The sequence below is a fragment of the Pleurodeles waltl genome, chromosome 1_2 (genome assembly GCF_031143425.1).
Source record: "Pleurodeles waltl isolate 20211129_DDA chromosome 1_2, aPleWal1.hap1.20221129, whole genome shotgun sequence".
Lineage (NCBI taxonomy): Eukaryota > Metazoa > Chordata > Amphibia > Caudata > Salamandridae > Pleurodeles > Pleurodeles waltl.
Genome location: NC_090437.1, coordinates 1,082,499,869 through 1,082,514,648, shown reverse-complemented (window position 1 = coordinate 1,082,514,648; position 14,780 = coordinate 1,082,499,869). Strand labels below are relative to the sequence as shown.

The window sequence follows — 14,780 nt, the reverse complement described above, 5'->3', positions numbered from 1 at the left end:
ATTTGAGGTGAGCAAATCTAGAGTGTCGCTGGTGTTGCAGGGTGCTCCTTACTAGAGCTGCTCTCTACCTAAATTTGGGAACTTCCCAGAGTTCTCTCTTGTTATTTGCATAATTTATGCGTCACTCTAACCCTGAAAGGGCCTTGTTTTGACTTATACTGGGTGCTCCCTTGTGTCTGGACAAAGCTAAACCCCTCTGAAGAGCTCTAATGAGAGCGAAACACGTGTCAGGGGTTGCTTTACTCATTTCAGGTTGGCTTGGATGGTATTTGACCAGTCCAAAGCTGTAATACTGTGCCTGAAGTGGTAAATGGCTTTTGTCATTTTACAGCTCGGCGAGGATGACACTGTGTCAATCCTATGCTTAAAGATTTTGCTGTACAAATGGCAAAAGACTTTGTCACTATCTAGCTCGGCGTGGATAGCACTGTGCTGATCCTATGCTTAAAAACTTTGCTAGATAAGCAGACATTTGAGGTGAGCAAATCTAGAGTGTCGCTGGTGTTGCAGGGTGCTCCTTACTAGAGCTGCTCTCCACCTAAATTTGGGAACTTCCCAGAGTTCTCTCTTGTTTTTTGCATAATTTATGCGTCACTCTAACCCTGAAAGGGCCTTGTTTTGATATATATATATATATATATATATATATATATATATATATATATATATATATATAATATATATATGCACATCACTTTTCTCCAGTTCTCCAGTGCACCAACCAAAATGCATCTCAGTTTCCCTGTAGTTAGCTTTTTTACCAAAACCAGGTATTTCCACGCATTAGTTACACTTGCACTTATCTTTTCAATTAAGGTGTTTGCGTTATATATTTTATATTTCGCTACTTGTAGGGTAAAAGTCCAACACGTTTTTTACAGACTAGTTTGTTCTTGTTAACTAACTCTCTCCTACCCTCCCCCTCCTCACCCTGCCATTGTAATCACGGCCACATGTCCTATATTTTTTAATCACTTTCAGAGTTCTGTAGGGTAAAAGACCAACAAAATTGTTATAGACTATTTTGTTCTTGTTAACTACCTCTCTGCTACTCCCCCTCTACTCACCCTGCCATTGTAATCATGGCCACATGTCCCTTATTTTTGAAGAACTTTCATAGTTCTCTCAAAAAAGTTTTCACCAATGAGCAGGGCAGCATTGTTGAAAGTACAGGCAGCAATGGCTGTAAAAACAAAGCCCATAACCAAAAGTGTACAAAAATGTGCCTTTGCAACATCGTTTTTTTTGTAATATTGATTCTAGGCTTTGTTTCTACAGTCATTTATGCGTGTTCTATGAGCAGGGCAGTCCTGCTCATAAAACATGCTGAACTGGCTATAGAAAAAAGCCCAGAACTACATAACAATGTTGCCAAGCTTCCAGAAAAAGCTAAAAACAGATCTAGAGCAGTTTTCTTTCTCAGTTTATCAGGGGTCCCAGAAGATTGGCGGGCCTCAAGGAAAGGTGTGCCAGGCCGCTGGTAGCCCGCTGTCTATACTTTGAGTACCTCTGATGTAGAATGTCTTGTGTTTTGCCTTTGCCTTGATCCTTTGTGGAAAGTGTTTTCATAACATGCATGATGGCCACTGAGGTGCAGCTATAGTGTTATGGGACACATTGCTTAGCAGTGTAAGTGTAAAAGAGACGCCCGCAGTCCATCATTTTCAGTAATCTGGCAGCTTTGAGCAGCTCTGCAGGTCCCTTTGTAGTATTTGTCTCAATCATAGTCCACTTAAAAAGTTAAATCATAGATTGTCCATATTTTGTTTAAAGTTTATAGTCCAGAGCAGACATAGGTTGGAGCAAGATATGGTGGAGAGATCAGCTGTGATAGACTTTAATATCATCCCATATCTAGCTGTCAATTTTTAATGTCAAGTATTAGTTGTAGTACGCCCCTTGTCTGGACCTGCAGTGGTAGACTAAATTAAAGTTCTGTTGGCCAGCGGCGTGTGGCGGATCTCTTCACTTATTCTATGCCTGTTCAGTTGGTGATGGATGGATGGTATGTTGCTTTGGACTGACATGCTTCTGGGTGATGGAGATATCCTTTAGTACTTTTTTGTCTTATTTGAGTGTAAAAGTGTCAAACTACATACAGTAATTATTATGAAGCCTATATGAACTACAATCAACTGCCCGTTTGCTGAGTGCTATTTTATTAGTATTAGAATGGGCCAAAAGGGAAATATTGTATATTTATATAGCACTGTCTACCCTTGATGAGGCATTAAAGTGATTTACATCAGACAGCACTCTGCTTCAGGGTTAATGGGATTGTTTTTATTTTTTTCCACGTTTTTGGGAATATGCATTTACTCTAGTTTCTATGTAGTACATTAAATTAATGGGAGTTAGGTGTGATCTTTAGTGGGGGGTATGTGAATTAATAGATGAGCAAAAAGAGCTTAGTTATTGGCAGGTGTTAGAGGTGGGGTCTCTAGTTGGCAGAGGTATACACCCTTGTTCAAATAGGGACCACAATCCTAGTCAGGGTAAGTCTCACACAATCCAAACTCTCCTGTGCCACCCCTCTGGTAGCTATGGCACTGAGCAGTCGTGCTTAACTTAGAAGGCAAGGTGTAAAGTATTTGTGCAATAATTCATATTGTAACACAGTGAAAACACCACAAAAATACACCGCAAAGGTTTAGAAAAATATATGATATTTATCTAGTAAAATTAAGGTCAAAACGATAATGATTCAATAAGCACAGGTTGAGCTATCACTTTTGAAAGATTAAAAAGAGTCTTAAATCTTAGAAATCAACAGTTGTCTCTTGTTTGCACGAAGTACCTGGTTTGTGTCAGAATTACCATGCACGGAGACCGCAGAGGAGGAGATGCACGGAAAAAATAAGGTGGGCATCTGATTTTCCGGCACAGCACAGACAATGCGTTGTTTCTTTCCATGCTGCGTCGATTTCCGGTGCACAGAGTTGGCTTCTCACTACAATGCGGGGATCTTTGGACACTCAGGGACGATGCAGGGAAAATCCTGTGCGCGCAGGAAGATGTCACCGGCGTTGCGTCAAATTTTCGTCGCACAGCAGGCGCTGCGTTGATTCTTCACTCAGGAAGTAGGGCAGTGTCATTCCAGTTCGGCTGTGCAGTGATTTTCTCATCACAAGGCAGGCTGTGCATCATTTCCTGCAGGCTGTGCGTCGATTTTTGGCGCACAGGGAGTTTCCTTGAAGAGATTACGTCTTTTTTGGCCCTGAGACTTCAGAAAATAGGAGGCAAGCTCAATCCAAGCCATTGGAGAGCACAACTCAGCAAAGGCAGAGGCCAGCCAGGCAACAGGGCAACAGCAGGGTATCAGTCCTTCACAGCAAATCAGTCCAGATGAGTCCTTTGGGCAGCCAGCCAGTTCCTCTTGCAGGTTGCAGGTTCAGGTACAGAAGTGTCTGATTTGATGGGGTCAGGGACCCATTTTATATACCCAAACATGCCTTTGAAGTGGGGGAGACTTCAAAGAGTGGTTTTGAAGTGCATAAGGCCCTCTTTCAGTACAGGTCTGTCTGCCAGGGCCCCAGTAGGGGGTTTGGCGTCCATTGTGGGAGGTAGGCCACTAGCCTTTGAAATGTAAGTGTCAGGCCTTCCACCCTTCCAGCCCAGGAAGACACATTCATTATGCAGATGAGTGTAGGTGTGACTGAGCATCCTGTGTTTGGGGTTGTCTGAGTGAAATGCACAAAGCTGTCAACCAGCACAGTCCAGACGTGGATTGAAGACAGGCTGTAAGGCACAAACTGATTTTAAGTGTAGAGAAATGCTCACTTTCTGAAAGTGGCATTTCTAAAATAGTAATATGAAATCCATCTTCACCAATAAGCAGGAGTTTGTATTACCATTCTGGCCATACTAAATATGACCTGGTTACCCCTTTCTGGTCAGAATCTACTCTCAAACAGTATATGAGGGTAGCCCTAATGCTACCCTAAGAAGCAGGCCTCACAGTAGAGGGAGACCAATTTGGGAGTTTTCCACTACCAGGGCATCTAAACCAAACGTGTACCTGTCCTGCCTTTTAACTACATAGCACCCTGCCCTATGGGTTACCTAGGGCCTCATTTAGGGGTGACTTATATGCAGAAAAACGATAGTTTAGGGCTTGGCAAGTACTTTTAAATGCCAAGTCGAAGTGGCAGTGACACTGCACACACAGGGCTGGAAGCTCAAAGTTATGGCTGGGCCCATATATAGGGAAATGTGAAGAGCTTTAGGCTGTACTCAAAAGCAGCAGGAACCTTGTGATCATAACAACATGTAAGAGTATACTGGGTAAATAATGCAAACAATGAAGAGGAAAATCTGCAAGTGCTGATGCAGATGTCTTTTGATGTTCACCCTTAACTTTTGGCTCAGAGTATTAATTGGGAAAGCTCAGTGTGATATGTAAGAAATTAGGTTATTGGTTGAGAGGGGGATACTTAGGTATGTGGCACAATCAGTGCTGCAGGCCCAATAGTAGTATTTCATGTATAGGCCCTGTGAACAAGTAGCACCACTTTACTAGGGACTAAATAAATTAAATATGCCAATTGGGAATGCACTACTATTCCCATGCGTTAAGGAGGGAACACATACTTTAGCACTGGGTAGCAGCAGCAACATGTGCAGAGTTCTAAGGCCAGCAAAAACGAGGTCAGCAAAAATGGAGAAGGGAGGCAGATGGGGGTGAGGATCTCTTCCCTGGACAGTGGAAGTGTATTGGCTGCATCTGTGTGCCTTGAGGGTGGAAACACAGTTATTGAAGTGAGGATGGATGTAGGGCAGCTTTTAGCAGTGCCATTAACTTTTTAGCAAGGGGGTGCTAAATACTTCTTTCTGAACACTTCTGGTTGGCAGTTGTTGAGGGTGAGGGGTCAGACTGCAGTTTCTGTTATTGAAGGTGAGGACACTTCTAAGCCAGGCCAGTCCTTTGTCTCTCCCTTATAGCTAATTCTGAAAGGTTAATGTTAGAAATTGCATCTCTAATTGGCAGTAGTGGGCACCTTTTCCAAGTAGAGGCCACAACCCTAGTTAGGGTAAGTCAGATACACTCCTTAAATTAACCTGTGTTCATCCTCTTGTAGCTTGGCACAGAGCAGTCAGCCTTGACTTAAGAGGCAAAGTGTAAAGTTTTTGTGCAACACACAGTAACACACTGAAAACACCACAAAAAGACTCAGCGCAGTTTTAGAAACATAGAGAATATCTAAGTCAAACAAGACCAAAATTACAAAAATTCCGATCAGTAGAAGTCGAGGTACTAAGTTTAAAAGATTACATGTGAAATAGTGCTTAGAAGTCACTGGCGGTCAAAAGATTACTTGAGGTTGCGAGGGGTTGGTGCAAATCCAAAGTTCTGGCTGACTGCAATGGAGGGTAGGCTGTCTACAGAACCCACGCAGGGTGCATTGAAACAGTACCTTTGATGTAGCAAAGCGTTGACTTCAAGGGCACGATGAGTTGGTATTTTCCACAAAGTCAGGTCTCAGTGTCGTCGTTGGGCTCCTTTGAAGTGAATGCAATACATCATTGTCAATCCACTCAGACTGTGAATCTGGTGTCATCTAGCTGCCTCTGCGTCAACATCGAAGGGAGATGCAGCATAATTTTACACACACTCAAGGTCATGCGTCGTTTTTTGCAGGAATCAGCTACTGAACCCATCTATCAGAACCAGGATTGGAGAGGGGCACATCAAACAAGGGTAGAACTCACAAATGGCAGCACCAGGAGAGTTGCAGGCAGTCGTTGATGTCCCTGAGACTGCAGGAGCCCAGAGGGCAAGCCCTTGGAGTCACTCAGGGTCAGCAGAATGGATCCAGTTCTTTTCCTCAGCAGGGCAGAAATCAGCAGGAAGCAGGGCAACAGAGCAAAGCAGAGAAGCAGTTCCTTGGAACAGTCAACCGAGGCAGAGTAGCTGTCCTTACAGCACAGCAGTCTTTACTCTAGTACAGTTCTTCCCAAGTCCAGGAGTGATCTGATTTCAGGGGGTCAGAGCCCCACCTATACCCAAAAGTGTGCCTTTGAAGTGGGCGTGACTTCAAAGTAGCTCCTTGAAGTTCACAGGTCCCTTTTTATCCCAGCCCTCGCTTCAAACTATCAGTTGGGGGTAATCTGCAGTTGTTTTGAGTTTAGGCCACTATAATTTGAAGTGTAAGTGTGAGCGCTTCCCATCCTCCCTGCCCAGGAATACCCATCAGTATACAGGGGAATACAGATACAATTGATTGTCCTGTGTTGTGGCTGTGTTAAGGAAATGCACAAGTGTAGCTGTCACTCAGCCCATTCCAGGTGTGCATTGGAGACAGGCTGTCTGACACAAAGCAGTGAGAGCAGAGAAATTCCCAAAGGGAGATTGGTCACCTGGCTGGTTGACCACCTATAAGGAGGGGGCTCTGATTTCACCATGCCAGCACTGGCCACTCGGATGCTCCCAGAGTTCCCTGCCAACCTTGAGTCCAAGATGGCAAAACGCATGGACCCTCTAGTGGAGCTCTGAGCACAACCCCTGGGGTGGTTCTGGACAGGGGAGTGGTCACTCTCCTTTCCTTTGTCCAGTTTCGCGCCAGGCAGGGACTGGGGGTCCCTGAACCAGTGTAGAATGGTTTATACAAGGAGGGCACCAAATGTGCCCTTCAAAGCATTGCCAGTGGCTTTCAGAGGCTATCCCTCCCAAGTTTGTAACACCTATTTGCAAAGGGAGAGGGTGCAACACCCCTCTCCCAAAGAAAATCTTTTGTTCTGCCTTCCTGGAATTCAAGCTGGAGGATGGCAGGCACCTGTCTGGGAGATGGCAGCAGCTTGGGCTTCCTGGAAACCCTCAGAAGGCTGTCATGGCAATAGTGGGGGGTCCTCTAAGGAGCACCCAGAGTGCATGGAGTCATAGAACCAATGCTTGCAAATGTATTGGGGTATAATTCCAACATGTTTGATACCAAACATGCCTATGTTCAGAGTTACAATTATGTAGCTGGACATAGGTATTCACCTATGTCCAGAAAAACGCGTAAAATGACATCCCCGCACTCACGAAGTCCTGGAAAATGGGCCTGGAGTTCGTGAGGGCACTTCTGCTAGTACAGGGGTGCCCTCACACACAGGTACTTTGCACCCTGCTCTCTGGGCTGGAAGGCCCGCCATTCGGGTGACTTATAAGTGACCTGGTGTAGTGAAAAGTGGCAGTGAAAGGGTGCTTGCATCTTTTCACGCAGGCTGCAATGGCAGTCCCACAGATCCCTTTGTCTAGGCTTCCTATGGGTGGCAAAATATATGCCTCAGCCCATAGGGATCCCTGGAACCCCACTGCCCTGGGTACGTAGGTACTATATATTAGGGACTTATAAGGGGGGTCCAGTGTGCCAATTGTGGATGAAATTCAGAGTTTTGGGAGTGAGAGCATAATCACTGTGGTCCAGATTAGAAGGATCCCAGTGAACACAGTCAAACACACTGACATCAGGCAGAAAAAGGGGGCACCCATGCCAAGAGAGAGTGTACTTTCCTACACAACCCTCCCCCAAATGAGGAACGTGAAGGCTAACCTTGCCTGGATGAGTCTTTCTTGTCTAAGTGGAAATATCTGGAGAGTCCATCTGCATTGGAAAGGTTTATCCCAGGTCTATGTTCCATTGTAAAGTCCATACCTTCTAGGGACATGGACCACCATAGCAATTTGGGGTTTTGTCCTTTTTCATCTATTTAAGCCATAAGAGAGGTTTGTGGTCTGTCTGAACAATGAAGTGAGTACCAAAGAGGCATGGTCTCACCTTCTTCAAGGCACAGACCACAGCAAAGGCCACCCTCCCAATGGCTGAACAGCGCTTTTCTCTGGGAGTTACCCTTTTGCTAATGAAAGCTACTGGTTGAACCTGACCCTCTGTATTAAGTTGAAAGTAAACTGCCCCCATCTTTACTTCTGAAGCATCAGTCTGAACTATGAACTTCTTGGAGTAGTTAAGGCTCTTTAGAACAGGTGCAGAGCACATGGTCTGTTTTAGTTCCTCAAAAGTTTTTTGACAGCTGGCTGTCCATAATACCTTTTTAGGCATTTTTTTTGAGGTGAGGTCATTAAGAGGGGCAACAAGGGAGCCATAGTTTTGAATGAACCTCCTGTAATACCGAGCAAGGCCTAAGAAGGCTCTGACCTGGGTTTATGTAGTTTGGGGGAGTCCAATCCAAAATGGTTTGGATCGTACCCTGTAGTGGCTGAATCTGTTCACCACCTACTAGGTGTCCCAGATAAACCACCTTCCCCTGCCATTTCTGGCACTTTAAAGCCTTGATAGTGAGGCCTGCTTTTTGCAGAGCCTACAAAACATTCCCGAGGTGGACTAGGTGATCATCCGAGGTGCAGGTAAAGAGAGATATATATATCATCTAGATATGCTGCGCTGTAGGCTTCCAAGCCTTGGAGGACTGTGCTCACCAGCCTCTGAAAAGTGGCAGGTGCATTCTTCAAACCAAAGGGCTTTACTGTAAATTGGTAGTGCCCTCCAATGGTAGAGCATCTTCTGACAACTTAATCTGCCAATAGCCAGCAGTAAAGTGCTAAGATACTTGGCAAATGCAAGTGTATCTATGAGCTCATCTCCCCTGGGGATAGGATGAGCATCAGTTTTGGTTACTGTATTGAGCCCTCTATATTCAACACAAAACCTAATCTCTCTTTTCCCAATCTGAGAGTGGGGCTTTGGGACATGCACCACTGGGCTTGCCCAGGGGCTATCAAAGTGCTCAATGACACCTAGGTCCAGCATCTTTTGCACCTCTGCTTTGATGCAGTCCCTTATATGCTCAGCTTGCCTGTAGATGTTACTCTTAACAGGCAGGCTGTCCCCTGTATCAGTGGTGTGTTCACACCATGTGGTTTGTCCAGGTGTAAGGGAACACTGTTCTGAGAACTGATCTAAGTAATTCTGCAGTCTTCCTTTTGGGACTCAGAAAGGCAATCTGCTAACACTACCCCCTCAACTGAGCAATCAGCTGCAGAATTGGAGAAGAGGTCAGGGAGAGGGTCACTATCTTCTTCCTGTCCCTCATAAGTGGCCATGAGCAGGGTTAAGTGAGCCCTGTCATAGGAGGGCTTTAGGCGGTTCACATGAAGTACCCTGAGGGGACTTCTTGGAGTGCCAAGGTCTACTAAATAAGTGATCTCACCCTTTTTCTCCACTATGATGTGTGGTCCACTCCACTTGTCTTGGAGTACTCTGGGTGCCACAGGCTCCAGGACCCATACTTTCTGTCCTGGTTGGTACACAGTCAGGAAAGCTTTCTGGTGTGGCCATCACTTTTGCAATTCTTGGCTTGCCTGAAGGTTCTTCCTGACCTTCTTCATGTACTCAGCTCTTGATCTGAGGCCAAGTACATAATCTACTATATCTTGTTTAGGGGGCTTCAGGGGTTGTTCCCAACCCTCCTTCACAAGAGCAAGTGGACCCCTAACAGGGTGACCAAAGAGGAATTCAAAGGGGCTGTAGCCCACTCCTTTTTGGGGTACCTCCCTGTAGGCAAAAAGTAGGCATGGTAATCGGATATCCCATCTCCTCCTGAGTTTTTCAGAGTCCCATAATCACACCTTTGAGTGTTTTAATAAAACGGTCAACCAACCTGTTTATTTGGGGATGGTAAGGTGTGGTGAATTTATAGGTTACACCACACTCTTTCCACATAGCTTTCAAGTATGCAGACATGAAGTTACTACCCCTGTCTGATACAACCTCTTTTGGAAAAGATTCCCAGGAGGGCCTTGGTCACTGCAGGAGCTATAGTGGTCCTAAGAGGTATGGCTTCTGGATACCTGGTGGCATAGTCCACCACCACCAGAATAAATCTGTTTCCAGAAGATATGGGAGTGTCTAGGGGGCCAACAGTGTCAACCCCTACCCTTTCAAAGGGTACCCCAACCACTGGAAGAGGAATTAAATGGGCCTTTGGAGTGCCACCTGTCTTGCCACTGGCTTGAGAGGTGATACAGGAGTGACAAAACTCGTTTGTGTCTTGTGACATATGGGGCCAGTGAAAGTGAGGGACTAGTCTGTCTCAGGTTTCTCTTTGCCCCAGGTGACCAGCAAGGGCAATGTCATGGGCTGAGGTCAACAAAAACACGCTGTATTGCAGAGGGATTACCAGTCTTCTGGTGGTACCAGGTTTGGGTTCCCTTGGTTCTGAATACAGGAGGTTGTTTTCCAGTACACCCTGTAGGTGCTTCTGACATCCCCGGCTTCCTGTTTGACAGCTTGCTGTCTCAAACCCTCAATTGTGGGACAAGTCTGTTGAGCCACCCTTAACTCCTCCCTGGCAGCCCCCCCCCCCCACCGCACCTTAGAGTTCAGCTGTGTCAGCTTGAAGTTCTTCAGGTGTAGGTCCTGTCAAAGGAGTAGATTCCTCCTCCTTAAGGGGGGAATTATCAGTGGAGGGAGGGGTAGGGGATAATTTCTTACCCTTCCTACCCCTACGTTTGGGAAGCTCTTGGTCCATATTTTCAGTATCCAAGTTTCCCTGTTGACTTTGCTTCTTGGCCTGAACCCTGGTCCAAGCAGAAATATGCCCAGCATGGCTGCATGGGCCTCCAACTCTACTTCAGCCCAAGCTGAAGTCTCCAAGTCATTCCCTAGTAGACACTCTACAGCTAGGTCTATGGACACCACATCTTTTTTAGGACCAGTAACTCCCCCCCCCCTCCCAAGCTGCGATCAACAGCTGCCATGTGGTGGCTCACAGTATTGTTGTGGGCGTCAGTCAGTTGGTACTGATGACCAAATATGTGTTGCTCAGGGGACACCAGTTTTTCAGTCACCATGGTGACACTGGCACCTGTGTTCCTGTGGGCCTCAACCTGAACACCATTTATTAGGGGTTGTTGCTTGTACTTATCCATATGAAGGGAACAAGGGTGGCAATGCCACCATCAGAGACTAAAACAGTCGCAGTGGTTTCCCTAACTAAACCAGCCCCACTACACTTCCCAGAGTGAGCCCTGCTACACCCTTCAATTGACTATTGGTACTATTAGTCTTCCCTCCACCACTGCTATAGCTAGGGGCACTAGTTGTAGGAGTTGGGACAGTCTTGGTGGTAAGTTTGGTGTTTTTCGTAGGGCAGGAGCTGTCTCCTGCCTTATGGCCTTTGTTTCCAAACATATAGCACCAAGGCTTTTTGTTCTGATTGTTTTGGGAAGAGGATATAGACCCACCCCCAGAAGAATTTTGTGGGCCTGATGAAGACTCTTCCTTATCTTTGTCCCCACCTTTGTCATGTGACTTACCACTTTCCTTGTTCTTGTCTTTGTCACCCCCTCTATAAGCTTTTCTGTTCACCCTTGTTCTGACCCATTTGTCTGCCTTCTTCACCAAATCTTGGAGAGAGCTCAGATCTCTCAGTAACAGATTATACAAGCCCTCATAGTCAGACATTTTGCTGCCATATAACCAGCCTTCCAAAGCTTTCACAGAACAGTCCACAAATTCAACCCAATCTTGTGAGGGCTCTTTTCTGGACTTCCTGAACTTAATTATGTATTTTTCAGCGGTGAGACCAAAACCATCTAAGAGTGCAGTTTTTAGAATTGTATAGTGGTCTGCATCTTCTTCTCTGACAATGAGAAGTCTATCCCTATCCTTGTCAGAGAAAGACAACCAGAGAATAGCAGCCCACTGCCTTTGAGGGACCCTCTGAACTTTACAGGCCCTCCCAAGTGCAACAAACCACTTGTAGATATCACCCCCACCTTGTATGGGGGACCAACTTTGTGTAGGTTTCTGGAATCCAAGGAGTCCTCCCTGACTCTGTAATCCCTGAAACCTGAGTTGCTGCTGCCACCATGGGGTGCTAACCCCAACCCCTCTCTCCACTGGCAAGGCCTCCCTGTCTTGTAAGGCTAGCTGTTGCTGCTGCAGTCTCAGCCCTGCCTCCTCCAGTCTCAGTTTCTTGAGCTCTTTATCTATAGAGTCATCCCCTGGAGTTGTGCAGTGTGATCCCTCGGACACTCAAGTGATGTGAGAGTGAGCAGAGGTGGATCTATTCCTAGGTTTTTTTAAACCTTTCTACTTGCGCTCTGGGTGTGAAAAGAGCCCTACCAGTATGACTTCCCTTCCCACTACCAGCTATGCTAGTTGGCCTACTAGAAATGTGGTGATCCTTTGAGGAACCCTCCCCCAAACCTAGAATATCATTTTCTACCTCAGTGGGGTTATAGTCTACTTCTTCCTTCTCCTGCTCCTGGCTACCAGCTTGATCCTGGAGGAGGAGGAGGAGGCCCAAGAGCAGACCCTTGGTAGGGTTCCTCTGCTTGTCCAAAGTCCTCTCTGAAGGTCAGGTTCTTATAGTTAGAATCCATGAACTCAGACCCATGTCCAGCTGCAGACATGGTGTGTGTTAGGATAGTGTAGAATGCACCTAACCAACCTAACTCCTAGTCTCTCAGAAAAAAGTTTAGAGCAAGGGCTATGCCTATACCCTAGCTTACCTAAACTTTAGAGACTAGCTTCCTGCACTAGGTACTATCTATACCTTTGGGTAAAGAGTGGTCTTTCCTCTGGAAAGCACCAGGTGACAGAGTGATAAGGCAATTGAAGTACCTATCCCACCGCTGCACCACCACTGTAGGAGTCTGGCCTGGTGTATAGTGGGTACCTATGGTACTCACACCTTACACCAGATCCAGGTATCCCTTATTAGTGTAGTGCAGTCAGTGCCTATACGTCAGGCTCTCTAGAGGTAGCTATGGATGAGCAGCCAAGGCTTATCTAGGAGACACATAACGCTCATGCAATACCACTGTAGTCACACTTAGTACTTACACACATGAAAGAAAACACTCAGTGTTAAAAAAATAAAGGTACTTTATTTTGGTGACACAATAGCATAGAGGCTGTACTCCCTTAGGACGTAAGTAATACACAAGTTGTATACACTAGTATGCAGAAATAGGCATAAAAACAGAAACCGTGCAATTAGTGAAAATCACAATAGGGAGAAATGGCCCTAGGGGGAGCACAAACCATAAACTAAAAAAAAATTGAATGCGATAGTCAGTCCCCCATCTAGGTAAGTGTGGTATGTAGAGAGGAGCTGGGAGTTCTAGGAAAGCCCAAAGGTAAGTACCACAACCTACTCCAGAGACCAGGAAAGCAGGAGTAAATCACTGTAAATTCCCCAGAGCACACACACAGAAGAGAAGAAGAAGAATGCAAAACCCAGAAGAGACTGCAAGACACCAACAGTGGATTCCTGGACAAGAGGACCTGTGGAAGAGGGGGACCAAGCCCAAGAAGCACAGCAGATTCCAGGAAGGGCAGGAGCCCCTACCCACCAGCCTGAAGGTGCAAGAGGTGAGTCGACGATGTTGAAGAACAGTCAGCACTGCACCCAAGAAGACGAAGTCGAGTTCCTGGAAATTGCAGGTGATGTCCCACGCCGGAAGGAGGATTGCAGTCGGGTTTGCATCTTCGGACAAGCGTTGGCACACATCTTCGGACAAGCGTTGGCACACACAAAACTCGTGGTTAGCAGAAAGTGGAGCTGCTGGGGACCAGGGGAGTCAGAAGGGGCCCTCGGCAGCACAGATAGCCCACAGAAGACCAGTCAGCACCTACAGGTGTCCCACAGATGGGGACACGAAAGTCACAGAAGAGGCCCACACAGCACTACGAAAAGGGCTCTGACGCTGCCAGAGGACCACTCGGGGAGCTGTGCGTCGCAGGATGGAGTGCTGGGGGCTGGAGCTTTAGGATGCCTGAAGATCTCGTTGAAGGGATGCCAACAAGCCTTTGCAGCAAAGCACACGGTGCAAGGGGGTACTGTCCTGCGTGGTCAGGCAGGGGCTTACCTCCACCCAAGTTGGACAACTGGAAGAGAGGACTGTTGGGACCACTTTAGTCTTTACCCGTGTTGCAGGATCCACTTAGCTCAGCAGGAGAGGGGATCCACGCAGCCGATCGTCGTCGCAGTTGGTGCCTGTAGAAGCAGGGGAGTTACTCTTTCACCCCAAGGGAGATTCCTTCTTTCTTCTGATGCAGGCTGAAGACTGGCTGTCCTCAGAAGATGCACAACCGGGGAAATGATGCAGTTGCTGGAAGGAGCCGAAGATACAATGTTGCAGGAGGCGTCTTGCTTCTTTGTTGCAGCTTGTCGGGTCCTGGAGTGTCCAGATCCCGTTTCTTCGGTCAGAAGTCGAAATGGAGGGTGCAGAGGATTCCTGCTAGAGTCTTTCAATCCAAATCTGAGGAACCACTCAAGCGGGAGACCCTAAATAGCCCTGAAAGCGGGATTGGTCACCTACCTGTTTGACCACTTATCAGGAGGGGATTTTGACGTCACTTGCTGGCACTGGCTTATCAGGTTCTCCCAGAGTTCCCTGCAATCCTTGCATCCAAGATGGCAAAACCCAGGGACCCCCTGGAGGAGCTCTGAGCACCACCCCTGGGGTGGTGATGGACAGGGGAGTGTTCACTCCCCTTTCCTTTGTCTGGTTTCATGCCAGAGCAGGGACTGGGGGCCCCTGAACCGGTGTAGACTGGTTTATGCAAAGAGGACACCAAATGTGCCCTTCACAGCATTGCCACCCCTCTTCCAAAGGAAATCTTTTGTTCACCCTTCCTGGGTTTGAGCTTCCCATGCAACAGGAGGGCAGAAACCTGTCTTGGAGGTGGCAGCAGCTTGGGCTGACCTGAAACCCTCAGAAGGCTGTAATGGCAATACTGGGGGCCCTTTAAGGAGCCCCCAGAGTGCATGGAATCATACAACCAATGCTTGATTGCAAAAGCATTGGGGTATGATTCCAACATGTT

The 14,780-nt window shown here is 46.8% G+C and overlaps 1 protein-coding gene across 1 annotated transcript in view; it reads left to right on the top strand.

The window, feature by feature from the left end:
• Positions 1–14,780, top strand: part of TBC1D19 (TBC1 domain family member 19) — a 921,320-nt gene that overhangs the window by 501,524 nt on the left and 405,016 nt on the right. The window lies entirely within an intron of this gene.